The 16710-nt window shown below is 41.3% G+C and overlaps 1 protein-coding gene across 6 annotated transcripts in view; it reads right to left on the bottom strand.

Annotated features, from left to right (window-relative positions):
- Positions 1 to 16710, bottom strand: part of HERC2 (HECT and RLD domain containing E3 ubiquitin protein ligase 2) — a 234998-nt gene that overhangs the window by 200735 nt on the left and 17553 nt on the right. The gene's annotated exons all lie outside the window — the stretch shown is intronic.

Genomic DNA, 16710 nt, shown 5'->3' on the forward strand with positions numbered 1-16710 from the left:
TCAAAAATCATCTTCAACTCTATACACTGCCCTACCCCACACCAACTGAGAACCAATGTTACACAGGGCCACTACCAACTGAAATAGTAATTCAGCAATGCTGCAATACAGAAGTAAACTGAGTACCACAACTTTAGGCCACTGACTAGTTGGCCTAAGAAAAACTGTTATGAAACTCCTTACTTAGCAAGTTAAGAGAGAACTAATATTCACCTTGAAGTGTGAATGTATCCTATCCTAGAAGACCGCTACTAAATGAACTATTTTCTAAATAATAGAAACTATTTCCTAAATAGTAATTAGAAATAGACAGTTGACTCTTGAACATGTGCAGTCAAAAATCCACAGTTCTTCCATATCCAGCAATTCAAACCACCGATCATGAAGTACCATAGTACTTAGTACTGAAAAAAAATCTGCTCATATGTGGACCTGCATAGTTCAAACCTGTGTTGTTATTTAGCATCCACTATTACATCTACATCTGTGAAAAAAGAGTGTATCATATCACAGATAGTAAAGAGTATCTAAAACCAACAAGGTATAAAAGAAACTCCGACATTCTATAAGAAAAATATCAAATGTCCAACAGAAGCAACCCCAAAAAGCTAATGCTATGAAAAGATACTAAATTCATACTTAGAAAAAGTATAAATTAAAACAATGAAATATTACTTTACACTCACCAAACTCACAACTGTTAGAAAGCTAAAATAAAAGCTCCAAGGCAGGACCTTTTATTCCTTTTCCATCTGGTTTTGCTCTGTTTCCCAAGGGCCTAGAACAACAGATGCCAGGGATTAAGCCCTCGATGATGAGGGCTATTATTATTTAGTTCAATAACTAAATAATGCCAAGTGTCAGGAGAAATGTGGAGCTGGAGGCACAAATCTTCAGACACAGCTGTGGAGGAGTCGCGCCCACAGCCCACCTGAAGAGCAATCTAGGGCACGGGAGGTCCAGCAGTCGCCTCCAGGCACATGCCCACAGAGCTCTGGGACAGGCCTGTGACGGGAGACATGGAGACAAAGGCTCACAGCAATCTAACGCACCTCAGACATAGCATAATGTGTGAACACTGTACACGAGTATGTTTTAAATAGCAGTGTATTTAAAATAAAAACACAAAAAAAAATAAAATAAAATTAAAACACAAAAACAAATTCATTAGACAGAAAAACACTTAAAAATATTGATTTGGAAATAGTGTGTCAGGAACTGACAAGTATAATTAACTCAACGTTCTGCCCCTGAGGCCAAAGAAAAAGCCCTTGTCACAGTATACTACTTATGTCCCATTCCCTCAACGTCATGCCATAGCTATGGTTAACGGTACCTCTTTTATTTACAGAAATATCAAGGATTCCCTGGCAGTCCAGTGGTTGGGACTCTGCACTCTCACCATCAAGGGTTTGGGTTCAGTCCCTGGTTGGGAAATGAGATCCTGCAAGCCATACAACGTGGCCCATAAAGAAAAAAGGGAATAAAAAATAAATCCGACAAAACATAGATTATTTTTGTAATGTAACTAAAGAGCCTCTTAATGAGGTGAAAGAGCAGAGCGAAAAAGCTGACTTAAAATTCAACATTCAAAAAACTAAGATCATGGCATCCAGTCTCATCATTTCATGGCAAATAAATGGGGAAAAAATGGAAACAGTGATAGACTATTTTCTTGGGCTCCAAAATCACTGCTGACAGTGACTGCAGCCATGAAATTAAAGCTGCTTCTTCCGTGGAAGGAAAGCTATAACAAACCTAGACAGCAAATTAAAAAGCACAGACGTTACTTTGCCAAAAAGGTCCATACAGTCAAAGCTATTATGTTTCCAGTAGTCATGTATGGACGTCAGAGCTGGACCATAAAGAAGGCTGAGAGCCTAAGAATTGATGCTTTTGAATTGTCGTGTTGGAGAAGACTCCCCTCGACTGCAAGGAGATCAAACCTGTCAATCCTAAAGGAAATCAATCCTGAATAGGCATTGAAAGGACTGATACTAATGCTGAAGCTCCAATACTTTGGCCACCTGATGCAAAGAGCTGACTCATTAGAAAAGACCCTAATGCTGGGAAAGATTGAAGGGAGAAGGGGACAACAGAGGAAGAGATGGTTGGATGGTATCATTCACTCAATGGACATGAGTTTGAGCAAGCTCCAGGAGGTGGTGAAGGACAGGGAACCCTGGTGTGCTGCAGTCTATGGGGTCGCAAAGAGTCAGACAGGACTGAGCAGCAGCAACAACTTAAAAACAATGTTCCAATATCCAAAAAAGGTAGGTGAGAGAAACAGAAAACAGAGCAGAAACAGAAAACAAATAGTAAGACGAGAAGTCTTAAAATCTAAACATATCATGAATTATACTATAAATGATCTGAACACAAAAGATGGACTGTCACAATGGATTTTCTAAAAATGACCCAACTACATGCAATCTCTACAAAACTCACTTGGAATATAAAAATATAAGGAGATTAGAAGTAAATAAATGGAAAATATATATATACCAAACAATACTAATCAAAAGAAAGTTGAAATGACTATTTTAATATCATATAAAACGGATGCCAGAGAAAAGAAAATTACTGGAGATAAAGCAGAATATAACATAATAATAAAGCAGTAAATTCACCAAAGAAAACATAACAACCTTACATGTGTATGAAGTCAAAATAAAGCCCCAAAACATACAAAACAACAACTAAAAGGAAAAATGGACAAATCCACAATTATGTTAGAGACACCAATACTACCCTGTCAGTAACAAAACAAGCAGAGAGAAAACCAGCACTGATAAGGAACTGAAAATCATAAGCATAAACCAGAATTAAAAATCATAAGCATAAACCAAACAGATGTGATCAACACTTTATACAACAAGCTATCCAATAAGAGTAGAACATGCCTTCTTTTTAAAGTATACATTGAATATTCACCAAGACAGATCACATTTCAAAAAAGCAGGTCTGAAGAAGGGGGACAAAAATGAAACAGCACAAGAAAAGTGAAAATAAGCTGAAGTGTACAATACAAAGTACCTGGCCATACAGCAGAGCATTATTCTTTTTAATCCTTACAAAAAAATTCTTCCAGCAGGCAGGCTTCTGTCTCCTGTTCACAGATGCAAAAGATACTGCACCTCACAGTACAGTTCAGGCAAAGAGCTTGGGCTAGAACGCAGTGTAGGCTGTAACTGCTGGGCCCTACACGCCCATAGGGTCTGCCTACAAGGCTGGGGGCAAACTCCAGCCTGAAGCTGGCTCATGTACGGTCTGAAAGCTAAGAAAAGATTTCACATCTTAAATGGCTGAAAAGTAATCAAAAGAATATTTTCTAATGAAAACATTATAAAAACTTTACATTTCAACGTGAAGTTTTGTGTATGGCTGCTTTGGCACAACTGCAGGGTCCCAAAAGTGGGTCCCCTGGCCGTTTAGAGTAAGTCTGTCAACCTCTGAAGCAAATCTCATTGTAAATATTACAAATAAAAATACAAAATGCTAATATAACATCAGCAATATAATCTTTCATCACCAGGAAGCAGACAAGAAGCATCACTAAACACAACTCAAGTTTTACTCTCAGGAGCATAAACAAGAACGTTTACAATAGCAAACGCAGGAGGCAGTCACTTGAGGATACAAAAACAACCAAGAAGAGCTCCACAACAAGCTCTGAGACAAAAGGTTAAGTATGTCATTTCTTCTTTCCATTAACACAGGGCTCAAAAGTTTACAGAGAGCAAACAAACAGAACATAAACTATTATGGAACACACACACACCACAGATAATGGAAAGATGGGGATACAGGAGTCGGGGAGTTGATCTTCCTAACGTTCCAGGGTAACACCCTGAAGGGGAAGAGCAGATTTCAGGAGATGAAATGAGGACTAGAAGACTTTAACACTCTCCTGTTCTAGAACAGTAAGAAGATTTTTCACAACCACCCAATGAGATTTCCTCTCAAAGCACTGTCAGAAGGTGCTAGGTATAGGACCTACAGAAAGAGGAGCTGTTATTGCTCAGTCGCTGTGCTTGAGGTCCAGAGTAAGCAGAAGGCTAGAGGTACAGGCAACCCCTTTGTGCAGTTCTCCCCACACAGGCAGGACCACAGCTGGAGCAGCACTCCTAAAACGGCCCAGGGCCACCAGAGACTCCTGCATTCTACTGCGCAACGTAAGTTCAACTGTGTTTTATTTTCACTTTAATCACTACCTTGAAGAAAGCTTGTTCACTAATACAGACTTCTCAATTAAAAAAAAAAATAGACTGTAAATAAAAAAAAAAGAACTACAGGTATCTAAGAACATTCCCCTTCATGGATCACAGCCTTGTTGTTGCAAAGGAGCTTGCATAACACAACGAAATCTATGACCAAAACCATGCCAGGTCACCCAAGACAGATGGGTCATAGTGAAGGGTTCTGACAAAACATGGTCCACTGGAGGAAGAAATGGCAACCGACTCTAGTATTCTTGCCTGGAGAACTCCACGGAGAATATGAAAAGGCAAAAAGATATGACGCCAAAAGATGAGCCCCCCGGGTGGGAAGATGTCTAATATACTACGAAAGATGACCCCCTAGGATGGAAGATGTCCAATACACTACTGGGAAGAACAGACGGCACTTACTAATAGCTCCAGAAAGAGTGAAACGGCGGGGCCTCAGTGGAACAATGCTCATCTGTGGAGGTGACTGGAGGTGAAAGTAAAGTCTGATGCTGTAAAGAACAATATTGCATAGGGGCAGATTCATTTTGATATTTGGCAAAACTAATACAATTATGTAAAGTTTAAAAATAAAATTAAAAAAAAATATATTGCATAGGAACTTGGAAGTGGTCAAGCAGGAGATGGAAAGGTTGAACATTAACACCTTACGAATCAGTGAACTAAACTGGACAGGAATGGGAGAATTTAACTGAGATGGCCATTATATCTAATACAGTGGGCAAGAATCCCTTAGAAGAAATGGAGTAGCCCTCACAGTCAATAAAGAGAGTCCAAAATGCAGTATTTGGGTGCAATCTCAACAATGACAGAATGATCTTGGTTCATTTCCAAGGCAAACCATCCAACATGACAGTAATGCAAGTCTACTCCCCAAACACTGATGCCGAAGAAGGCAAAGTTGAGCAGTCTTACGAAAACCCACAACACCTTCTAAAACTAACACCAAAAAAAGATGTCCTTTTCATCATAGGGGATTGGAATGCAAAAGCAGGAAGTCAAGAGATACCCAGAATAACAGGCAAGGTTGGCCTCAGAGGATAAATTGAAGCAGGGCAAAGGCTAACAGTTTTGTCAAGAGAACACGCCGATCACAGCAAACACCCTATTCCAACAATCTAAGAGACTACTCTACATATGGACATCACCAGATAGTCAACATCGAAATCCAACTGATTATGTTCTTTGCAGCCAAAAATGAAAACGCCAGGAGAAATATCAACAACCTTGATACGCAGATGATACCACTCTAATGGCTGAAAGTGAAGAGAAACTAAAGAGCCTCTTGAGGGTGAAAGAGCAGAGTGGAAAAAGCTGGCTTAAAACTCAACATTCAAACAACTAAGATCATGACATCTGGGCACATCACTTCACAGCAAATAGATGGAAGAAAAATGGAAACAGTGAGATTTTATTTTCTTGGGCTCCAAAATCACTGCAGATGATGACTGCAGCCATGAAATTCAAAGATGCTTGCTCCCTGTAAGCTATGACAAACCTAGACAGTGTGTTGCCAACAATGGTCCATACAGTCAAAGCTATGGTTTTTCCATTAGTCGTGTAATGATGTGAGAGTTGGACCATAAAGAAGGCTGAGCATGGAAGAATTGATATTTTTGAACTGTAGAGCTGGAGAAGACTCTTGAGAGTTCCTTGGTCAGCAAGGAGATCAAACCAATCAATCCTAAAGGAAATTAACCTGAATATTCACTGGAAGAACTTTTGCTGAAGCTCCAATACTTTGGCCATGTGATGGGAAGAGCCGATGCACTGGAAAAGAATCTGATGCTGGGAAAGATCTAGGGCAGGAGGAGAAGGGGGCAACAGAATGAGATGGTTAAACGGCATCACCAACTCAGTGGACATGAATTAAGCAAAGTCCAGGAGAAAGCAGAGGACAGAGAAGCCTGTTGTCCATGGGCTGCAAAGTCATACATGACTTAGTGACTGAACAACAATCTAAATTTATCACTGAAAATTCTCCACAAAAACGGAAAAGGAATGGGCTGGGGGGTGGGGGGGGGGCGGTGATTATACGTGTGTTGGTGGCAGGGGGAGACTGATTTATTTTAAGGAATTGGCTTCCACAACGGTGGAAATTCAACTCCAAAAACTGCAAAGAAAGCAAGAAAGGTGGGGACCAAGGAACAGTTGATGTTACAGTTTTGAGTCCAAAGGCAATCTGGAGGGAAAATTTCTTCTTGCTGGAAGACAGTTAGTCTTTTCTCTACTCAGACTCTTCACGTGACTGGATGAGGCCCACCCACATTATGAAGTGTAATTTGCTTTACTCAAAGTCCATGGATTTACATGTGAATTTCATTCAAAATTCACTTTCATAGAAACATCCAGAATAATATTTAATCAAACAAATATCTAGACAACATGGCTTGGCAAAGTTGATACATAAGATAAACCATTACACTAAAGATCTCAATTAATAAAATTAATTAAAACTAAAAGGAGATACTTCAAGATGGTGGAGGAATAGGATAGGGAGACCACTTTCTCCCCCACAAATTCATCAAATGATCATCTGAATGCTGAGCAACTTCCACCAAACAACATCTGAACACTGGCAGAGGACACCAGGCACCCAGAAAGGCAGCCCAATCTCTTCGAAAAGGAGGTAGGACAAAATACAAAAGACAAAAAGAGATACAAAAGAGTTAGGGACAGAGACCTGTCCTGGGGAGGGAGTCCTGAAGTTTCCACACAGTAGGAAACCCTCTCACAGACAGGTGTGTGGGGACTTTTGGAATCTCAGAAGGCAACATACCCAGAAGAAAAAAAAAAAAAAAACCCAGAGAATACACACCTAACTACAAATGCAGAAATGGGAACATTCCCAAGAAAGGCTCTAACCTAACAACCTAACGGGTAGCCTGGCCTGCTCACAGAACAAAGGAATGAGGGAATACCAAAGGAGAATGCCTGGAGGCAGAGGCAGGCTTGCAACAGCCAGAGCTGGAAGGCAAGGGACTGCTACAATCTCACCCCCAGAGACAACATCTTCCACCAAACTGTGAGGAGGCTCCCAGCTGCTAATGCTGACTTCCTGAGACCCTGGACGGCTGACATCGGCCAGGAGGGTCTAGGGTGAGACCAGCTCTCCAGAAGAGACACACAGCACACCTGATATGGTACTCTCATGGTGCCCCTGGGAAACTGAGCAGCTGGGACCAGGAGGTGATTGAGACACACAGTCCCCTCGGGACAGCATGCTCACCAAGCACCTGGGGGCCTGAGCTGCTCAGACAGGAGAAGGGCACAAAATGTACACCCAACCCACAGAGACCGAGCCAGAACTGTGTCTGAGTGTCTCCTGTGGAGGGACGGGTCAGCAGTGGCCTGCCACAGGGGCTCTGGGTGCAGCAGACCTGGGTATGGCAAAAACCTTGGTGGAGGTCACCATTAACCCCACCATAGAGCCACCAGAACTTACACAGGACTGGGCAAACAGACTCTTAGAGGGCACAAACAAAACCTTCCACGTACCAGGAATCAGGAGAAAGGAGCAGTGACCTCACAAGTTACTGACCCAGACATGCCCGTCACTGTCCAGCAGTCTCCAGCAGAGGCTAGGTTCGGCAGTGGCCTGCTGCAGGGTCAGGGGCAATGAGTGCAGCAGTGTGTGCATGGGGCCTTTTGAAGGAGGTCACCATTATCTTCATTACCTCCACCACAGATTGGCCTCAGGTCAAGCAACCAGGAGGAACACAGCTATGCCCACTAACAGAAAACTGGACTAAAGATTTACCGAACATGGCCCCACCCATAAGAAGAAGACCCAGTTTCCCCTGAGTCAGTCTCTCCCATCAGGAAGCTTCCATAAGCCTCTTATCCCTATCTATCAGAGGGCAGACAGAATGAAAACCACGATCACAGAAAACTAACCAAATGGATCACATGGACGACAGCTTTGTCTAGCTCCATGAAACTATGAGTCATGCTGTGTGGGGTCACCCAAGATGGACGGGTCATTGTGCAGTGTTCTGACAAAACGTGGTCCACTGGAGAAGGGAATGGCAAACCACTTCAGTATTCTTGCTTTGAGAACCCCATCAACAAAATGAAAAGGCAAAAAGGTATGACACTGAAAGATGAACTCCCAGGTCGGTAGGTGTCCTATATGCTACTGGAGAAGAGTAGAGAAATAACTCCACAAAAAATGAAGACACAGAGCTAAAGCAAAAACAACACCCAGTTGGGGATGTGACAGGGATAGAAGTAAAGTCTGATGCTATAAAAAGCAATATTGCACAGGAACCTGGAATGTTAGGTCCATGAATCAAGGCAAATTGTAAGCAGTCAAACAGGAGATGGCAAGAGTGAACATCAACATTTTAGGAATCAGTGAACTAAAATGGACTGGAATGGGAGAATTTAACTGAGATGGCCATTATATCTACTCCTGTGGGAAAGAATCCCTTAGAAGAAATGGAGTAGCCATCACAGCCAACATAAGAGTCTGAAATGCAATACTTGGATGCAATCTCAAAAAAAACAGAATGATCTCTGTTTGTTTCCAAGGCAAACCATTCAATATCACAGTAATACAAGTCTATAACCTGACCAATAATGCTGAAGAAGCTGAACTTGAACAGTTGTATGAAGATCTACAAGACCTTCTAGAACTAACACTCAAAAAAGATGTCTTCTTCATTATAGAGGACTGGAATGCAAAAGCAGGAAGTCAAGAGACACCTGGAGTAACAGACAGATTTCGCCTTGGAGTACAAAACAAAGCAGGTAAAAGGCTAACAGAGTTTTTCCGAGAACGCACTGGTGGTAGCAAACACCCTCTTGCAACAACACAAGAGAAGACTCTACATATGGACATCACTAGATGGTCAATACCAAAATCAGATTGACTATATTTTTGCAGCCAAAGATGAAGAACCTCTATTCAGTTCAGTTCAGTTCAGTCGCTCAGTTGTGTCTGAGTCTTTGCAACCCCATGAGCTGCAGCATGCCAGGCCTCCCTGTCCAACAACAAGTCCCAGAACCTACCCTAACTCATGTCCATTGAGTTGGTGATGCAATCCAACCATCTCATCCTCTGTCGTCCCCTTCTCCTCCTGCCCTCAATCTTTCCCAGCATCAGGGTCTTTTCAAATAAGTCAGCTCTTCACATCAGGTGGCCATGGTATTGGACTTTCAGCTTCAGCATCAGTCCTTCCAATGAATATTCAGGACTGATTTCCTTTAGAACTCACTGGTTTGATCTCTTTGCAGTCCAAGGGACTCTCAAGAGCCTCCTCCAACACCACAATGAAAAAGTATCAATTCTTTGGCGCTCAGCTTTCTTTATGTCCAACTCTCACATCTATACATGACTACTAGAAAAACCATAGCCCTGACTAGACAGACTTTTGTTGGCAAAGTAATGTCTGCTTTTTAATATGCTGTCTAGGTTGGTCATAACTTTCCTTCCAAGGAGTAAGCGTCTTTTAATTTCATGGCTGCAGTCACCATCTGCAGTGATTTTGGAGCCCAAAAAAATAGTCTGACACTGTTTCCACTGTTTCCCCATCTATTTCCCATGAAGTGATGGGACCGGATGCCATGATCTTCATTTTCTGAATGTTGAGCTTTAAGCCAACTTTTTCACTCTCCTCTTTCACTTTCATCAAGAGGCTTTTTAGTTCCTCTTCACTTTCTGCCATAAGGGTAGTGACCTAAATCAAATCCCTTACGATTAAACAGAGGAAGTGACAAATAGATTCAAGGGATTAGATCTGATAGACAGCGTCTGAAGAACTACGGATGGAGGTTCATGACACTGTACAGGAGGCAGTGATCAAGACCATCCCCAAGAAAAAGAAATGCAAAAAGGCAAAACGGTTGTCTGAGGAGGCCTTAAAAATAGCTGAGAAAAGAAGAGAAGAGAAAGGCAAAGGAGAAAAGGAAAAATATACCCATTTAAATGCAGAGTTCCAAAGAACAGCAAAAAGATACAAGAAAGCCTTCCTCAGCGACCAGTGCAAAGAAATAGAGGAAAACAACAGAATGGGAAAGACTAGAGATGTCTTCAAGAAAATTAGAGATAACAAGGGAACATTTCAAGCAAAGATGAGCACAATAAAGGACAGATACGGTCCTTAACAGAAGCAGAAGATATTAAGAGGTGGCAATAATACACAGAAGAACTATACAAAAAGACCTTAATGACCCAGATAACCACAATGGTGTGATCACTCACCTAGAGCCAGACATCCTAAAATGCAAAATCAAGTAGGCTTTAGAATCATCACTAAGAACAAAGATAGTGGAGATGATGGAATTCCAGCTAAGCTATTTCAAATCCTGAAAGATGATGCTTTTAAAGTGCTGCACTCAATATGCCAGCAAATTTGGAAAACTCAGCAATGGCCACAGGACTGGAATAGGTCAGTTTTCATTCCATTCCAAAGAAAGGCAATGCCAAAGAATGTTCAAACTACTGCACAATTGCACTCATCTCACACACCAGCAAAGTAATGCTCAAAATTCTTGAAGTTAGGCTTCAACAGTACATGAACCATGAATTTCCAGATGTTAAAGTTGGATTCAGAAAAGGCAGAGGAACCAGAGATCAAACTGCCATCATCTGCTGGATGATAGAAAAAGCAAGAAAATTCCAGAAAAACATCTACTTCGGCTTCAATGATTACAGCAAAGCCTCTGACTGTGTGGATCGCAACAAACTGGAAAATTCTTCAAGAGATGGGAATACCAGACCACCTTACCTGCCTCCTGCAAAACATGTTTGCAGGTCAAGAAGCAACAGTTAAAACTGGACATGGAACAAAAGACTGGTTCCAAATCAGGAAAGGAGTATGTCAAGGCTGTATATTTTCACCCTGCTTGTTTAACTTCTATGCAGAGTACATCAAGCAAAATGCTGGGCTGGATGAAGCACAAGCTGGAATTAAGACTGCCAGGAGAAATATCAATAACCTCAGATACGCAGATGACAACACCCTTATGACAGAAAGCAAAGAGGAACTAAACAGCCTCTTGATGAAAGTGAAAGAGGAGAGTGAAAAAGCTGGCTTAAAACTCAACATTCAAAAAACAAAGATCATGGTATCAAGTTAAATCACTTCATGGCAAATAGACAGGGGAAAAATGGAAACAGTGACAGACTATTTTCTTGGGCTCCAAAATTTCTGCATATGTTGACTGTACCCATGAAATTAAAAGACACTTGCTCTTTGGAAGAAAAGCTATGATAAACCTAGACAGCATATTAAAAAGCAGTTTGTGATTACATTGCTGACAAATGTCTGCATAGTCAAAGCTATCTTTTCTCTGGTAATCACATATGGATGTGAGAGTTGGGACTATAAAGAAAGCTGAGCACCAAAGAATTGATGCTTTTGAACTGTGGTGTTGGAAAAGATTCTTGAGAGTCCCTTGGACTGCAAGGAAATCCAACCAGTCCATCCTAAAGGAAATCAGTCCTGAATATTCATAGGAAGGACTGATGCTGAAGCTGAAACTCTAGTACTTTGGCCACCTGATGTGAAGACTCATTGGAAAAGACTCTGATGCTGGGAAAGATTGAAGACGGGAGGAGAAGAGGACAACAGAGATGGTTGGGTGGCAACACCAACTCGATGGACATGAGTTTGAGCAAGCTCCAGGAGTTGGGGATGGACACGGAAGCCTGGCATACTGCAGTCCATAGGGTCGCAAAGAGTTGGACACGACTGAACTGACTTACTGAATTTGTGAAATCCTGTACAAATGCTAAGAGAGACTACTAGATCATCAGTCACCACGCTCAAGTTAACAAATAAATGTACACATGCCTTTGCCTCTTCATGCTACTGTATGCCAAGATGCAAAATCAACTTTACACTTCTTAATCATTAGCACATTCTTTTTGCTTATTAAACATATTAAATGGGACTCATAATGTGGACTCCAGAGTTCTGCTAAAATGTTTAACACCAATATCATACTTTTTAATCTGTGGTATAATAAAAATATTTATTTGGTCTTTGGTCTAGATTCCTGGTACAGAGCTTCTAAAACCCTTGCAATTTACTCAGGAGTGTCTTTTGATATTCACAACAAGCTCCTTTCCACTATACCTGAGCTTATGCTAAGGAACTGACTCAGGATGGGGCCTCTAGATAGCTAGCTCCATGATGTGAGCTGGTCACCAGAAAGACCCAATAGTGATTAGAGGGGAAAACTATCAGGACCATCTCCTGACCTCTAGAGAGAGAGAGGTTGGAGATTAAATAAAATCTCTTGAGCACAAAAACTGGGGGATATTTCAGGTTGGTGAATACACAGATGTGCTGGGAGGTTGGAGGGCCAAGAAAAGGCATGGAGGCTCTGAGCCCCTTCCCCACACCTTGCCTCTGCATCTCTTCCACTTGGCTGTTTTGAGCTGTCTTCTTTATAATAAACCAACAAAGTGTTTTCCTGAATTTTGTGAGTTTTTCTAGGCAATTATTGAACCTGAGAGGGTTATGGAAACCTCTAAATTTGTAGTCAGTCAGGCAAATGTGAGAGTAACCTGGGAATTCCAGCTGAGTCTGGCATCTGAAGTGGAGGCAGCCTTGGAGAACTGAGCCCTTCACTTGTGAGGACCGAACTCCAGTAGTTAAGTGTCAGAACTGGACTGAATTATCAGACATTTAGTTGGTGCTGGAGAATCACAGAATTAGTGTAGAACCACACTCTGAATTTGTTGTTGTTTAGTCGCTAAGTCATGTCCGACTGTTTTGTGATCCCATATACTACAGCCCACCAGGCTTCTCTGTCCATGGGATTCTCCAGGCATGGGTTGCCATTTCCTTCTCCAGAGGATCCTCCTGACCCAGGGATCAAACCTGTGTCTCCTGCACTGACAGGTAGATTCCTTACCAATGAGCCACCAGGGAAGCCCACTATCTGAATTAGAGGCTACTTAATTCAGATCAAAGTCATAATCTCAACCACATGAATGGCTGAGATTAAACAAGAAAGAATGCTGGCAGAGAAACATAAATATATAAGCAAGATGCTAAAGATTACTATCAAGGAAGAAAGATAGTAATTTCTGTCTTAAAGAAAAATGTCCAGTTATGCAAAAACATGAAACAAGATGGTAAGAGATAAGTTGGCAGATACATTAAGTAACAGAAGATCTGAGGTAAACTTTATCTGCCTTAGTTAACAAAACCTACAAAAAATGTGTCAGAATTGACAAAGTTGATCAATAAAGAAAGGTGTGAACCCTTTACTACCACCCTGGGCTTTCTCTCTGTGATTATAACACAGCCATCCTCTCTTGAGCCCAGATCAACTTCCTCTGAAAGCTGTTTGATGCCATCTTCCCAGGATCAGCTCTCTTCCTGTCTCTGAAACTCTCAAGGTAGTAGACTTTGGCTGTACAGACACAACACACTTTGAAAAGAAAACATTATCAGCAGAACTTGGAACCATGTCAGAAATGCAAATTCCCAAGTCCTACCCAAATCCAAGAAATCATAAATTCTAAGGGTGGGGCCAGACACTGGTCAGGCCAGTATCTGACCAAGACTCCAGGTGATCCTAATGAACTACAGAGTTTGAGAACCCTTGGGCTACAGAATCAGGATTCAACTGAGTTCTCACTGCTAGAAGGACTGAGTCCTGACTACTCTTCCCAACACTCACAGCCCTTTGTGCAATAGCGTCTAGCCTTGAGTTTATAAATGTGCCTCCCCAGAATGTGTCCACTGCATCAGCAGCTGCATTCTCCTAGATTTAGATGCGGCTGAGCACTCAAGCAGTCCATGTCCCTCCAGGCTGGCCCACACGTATCTGCTGCTCCCTGTCCACCATACATACCACTGCTCTTCACAGTCCTCCACCTGGAGGATCCCACCTACACACCACCACCCTTGGGCCCAGGCCAGGTCTCCTTGACAAACCGTAGGAATCAGGCCACTCCTGAACTCCACCAGCCCTGGTTGTGGGTAACATCATGGGGTTTTTATGATCCTGTTAAACACTTCTGTATGCAAATACATTTTCTGCCCAAATAATCATGAATTATTTGGGAAGAAAAGCCACATCCAATATTTTATATCCTCCACAGAGAAACTATAAAACCAGGAGAAAAGTTGTCACGTTCTTTAAAAAAAAAAAAAAAAATTAAAAACTCATCTCTGGACGCTTAAAATTGAAACACATGTAACTAAAGAGCACTGACTAAAAAAAAAAAAAAAAGGCACTGACTAGACCAAGAGAAAAGAAAACCTTAAAAACAATGCACAATACAAAGTCAGAAAAAGCCAAAATAAACTCCATAAGAACTATATAAAAACTATAAAAAGTTAGTACTGATGTCCATAAATGACATTAGTAATGTAACAGAAATAGCAATAAAATTTTTTAAGAGGCCTGACTACGCAAACAACTGGCTAGTATATTTCTACTATCTGCACAGACTGAGAAGGTTTACAATATATGAAACAGTTCTTCACACAAAGGTCAGCCCCTGACAAAAATTTAAAAATCAAGTTTAGTGTATCTGTTATTAGCCTCTTAACTCTCCCTTCTTTACATCCTATTCCCTCCTCTATTTTCCCTCAAAATAATAAATACTGTAACTCTAAACAGGGTTGTAAGAAACAGTCACTTGAAAAAAAAGTGTAAGATTATAATCTAGCCTGTCTTTTGTAGGGCAGGCCCCAAAAAGGAAACACAAAGCTTACTACCTAGATGGAAGCACTCTTTCATCAGTAGGATCAAAAAGTTCTAAAAGGAAGAAAAGAAGGTTTATTCCAAGGTAAGCTCCAATTATTAAAAGCCACTATGTCCAGAAATGAATGAAGAAAACAAGCTAAGCCAGAGTAAGAACCCATCCTGAATCGCCGTGTGTGCAGGAGAAAACGGTCATCCCCAGGAAGCAGAGGAAAGGAAACAGCGCCTCTAAGGCTTCTGCTCTGATCTGTGTTTTCCTCAGAATCAGCCACACTACAGTTACATACAATGCACACAGTTTTCTGAGGAGAGGTGAGGTGGTCTGGTATTTCTATCTCTTTGAGAATTTTCCAGTTTCTTGTGATCCAGACAGTCAAAGAGTCTGCACAGTCAATGAAGCAAATGTTTTTCTGGAATTCCCTTGCTTTCTCTATGATTCAATGAATTATGGCAATTTGATCTCTGGTTCCTCTGCCGTTTCTAAATTCAGCTTGTACATCTATCTGGAAGTTCTAGATTCACATACTGCTGAAGCAGAGCTTGAAGGATTTTGAGCACACCCTTACTAGATGTGAAATGAGCACAACTGTACGACAGTCTGAACATTCTTTGGCATTATCCTTCTTTAGGATTAGAATGAAAATAGACCTTTTCCAGTCCTGGGGCCACTGCTGAGTTTTCCAAATTTGCTAACATACTGAGTGCAGCAATTTGACAGCATCACCTTTTAGAATTTTAAACAGCTCAACTGAAATCCCATCACCTCCACTAGGTTTGTTTGTAGTTATGCTTCCTAAGGCCCACTTGACTTCAGTCCAGGATGTATGGTTCTAGACACGTGATCACACCATCATGGTTATCCAGGTCACTAAGACCTTTCCTGTATAGTTCCTCTGTGTATTCCTGTCACCTCTTCTTAATCTCTTCTGCTTCTGTTAAGTTCTTGCTATTTCTGTCCTTTTTTGTTGCCCATTTCTGCATGAAATGTTCCCGTGGTATCTCCAATTTTTTTGAAGAGATCTCTAGTCTTTCCCATTCTATTGTTTTCCTTTACTTTTTTGCATTGTTCGTTAAAGAAGGCTTTCTTATCTCTCACTGCTATTCTCTGGAACTAAGCATTCAGTTCGGTATATCTCTTCCTTTCTCAGCCTCCTCAAACAACCATTTTGCCTTTGTGTATTTTTCTTTGGGATGGTTTTGATTACTTCCTCCTGTACAATATTACGAACCTCTGGCCATCATTCTTCAGGCACTCTGTCTACCAGATCTAATTCCTTGAATCAATTTATCACCTCCGCTGTATAATCATAAGGGATTTAATTTGGGTCATTAACAGACTGGCCTAGTGGTTTTCCCTACGTTCTTCAATTTAAGCCTGAATTTGCAATAGGGAGCTCATGATCTGAGCCACAGTCAGCTCCCGGTCTTTTTTCTGTGGACTGCACAGAAATTCTCCATCTTTGCCTACAAAGGACATAATCAATCTGATTTCGGTATTGACCTCTAGTGACGTCCATGTGTAGAGTCATCTCTTGTGTCACTGAAAAAAGGGTGTTTACTATGACCAGTGTGTTAGTGTTTGCTCTGATTCATTTTATATTCCAAGGCCAAACCTGACTGTTATTCTGGGTATCCCTTGACTTCCTGCTTTTGAATTCCAATCTTCTATGTGAAAAGGACAAAAGAAGGAATCTTTTTTTGATGTTAGTTATAGAAGGTCTTGTAGGTCTTCAAAGTACCAGTCGACTTCAGCTTCTCTGGCATCAAGAAGGCTGGGACATAGACTTCCGTTTACTGTGATGTTGAA

This window comes from Bos indicus, chromosome 2 (genome assembly GCF_029378745.1).
Source record: "Bos indicus isolate NIAB-ARS_2022 breed Sahiwal x Tharparkar chromosome 2, NIAB-ARS_B.indTharparkar_mat_pri_1.0, whole genome shotgun sequence".
Taxonomy (NCBI): Eukaryota; Metazoa; Chordata; class Mammalia; order Artiodactyla; family Bovidae; genus Bos; species Bos indicus.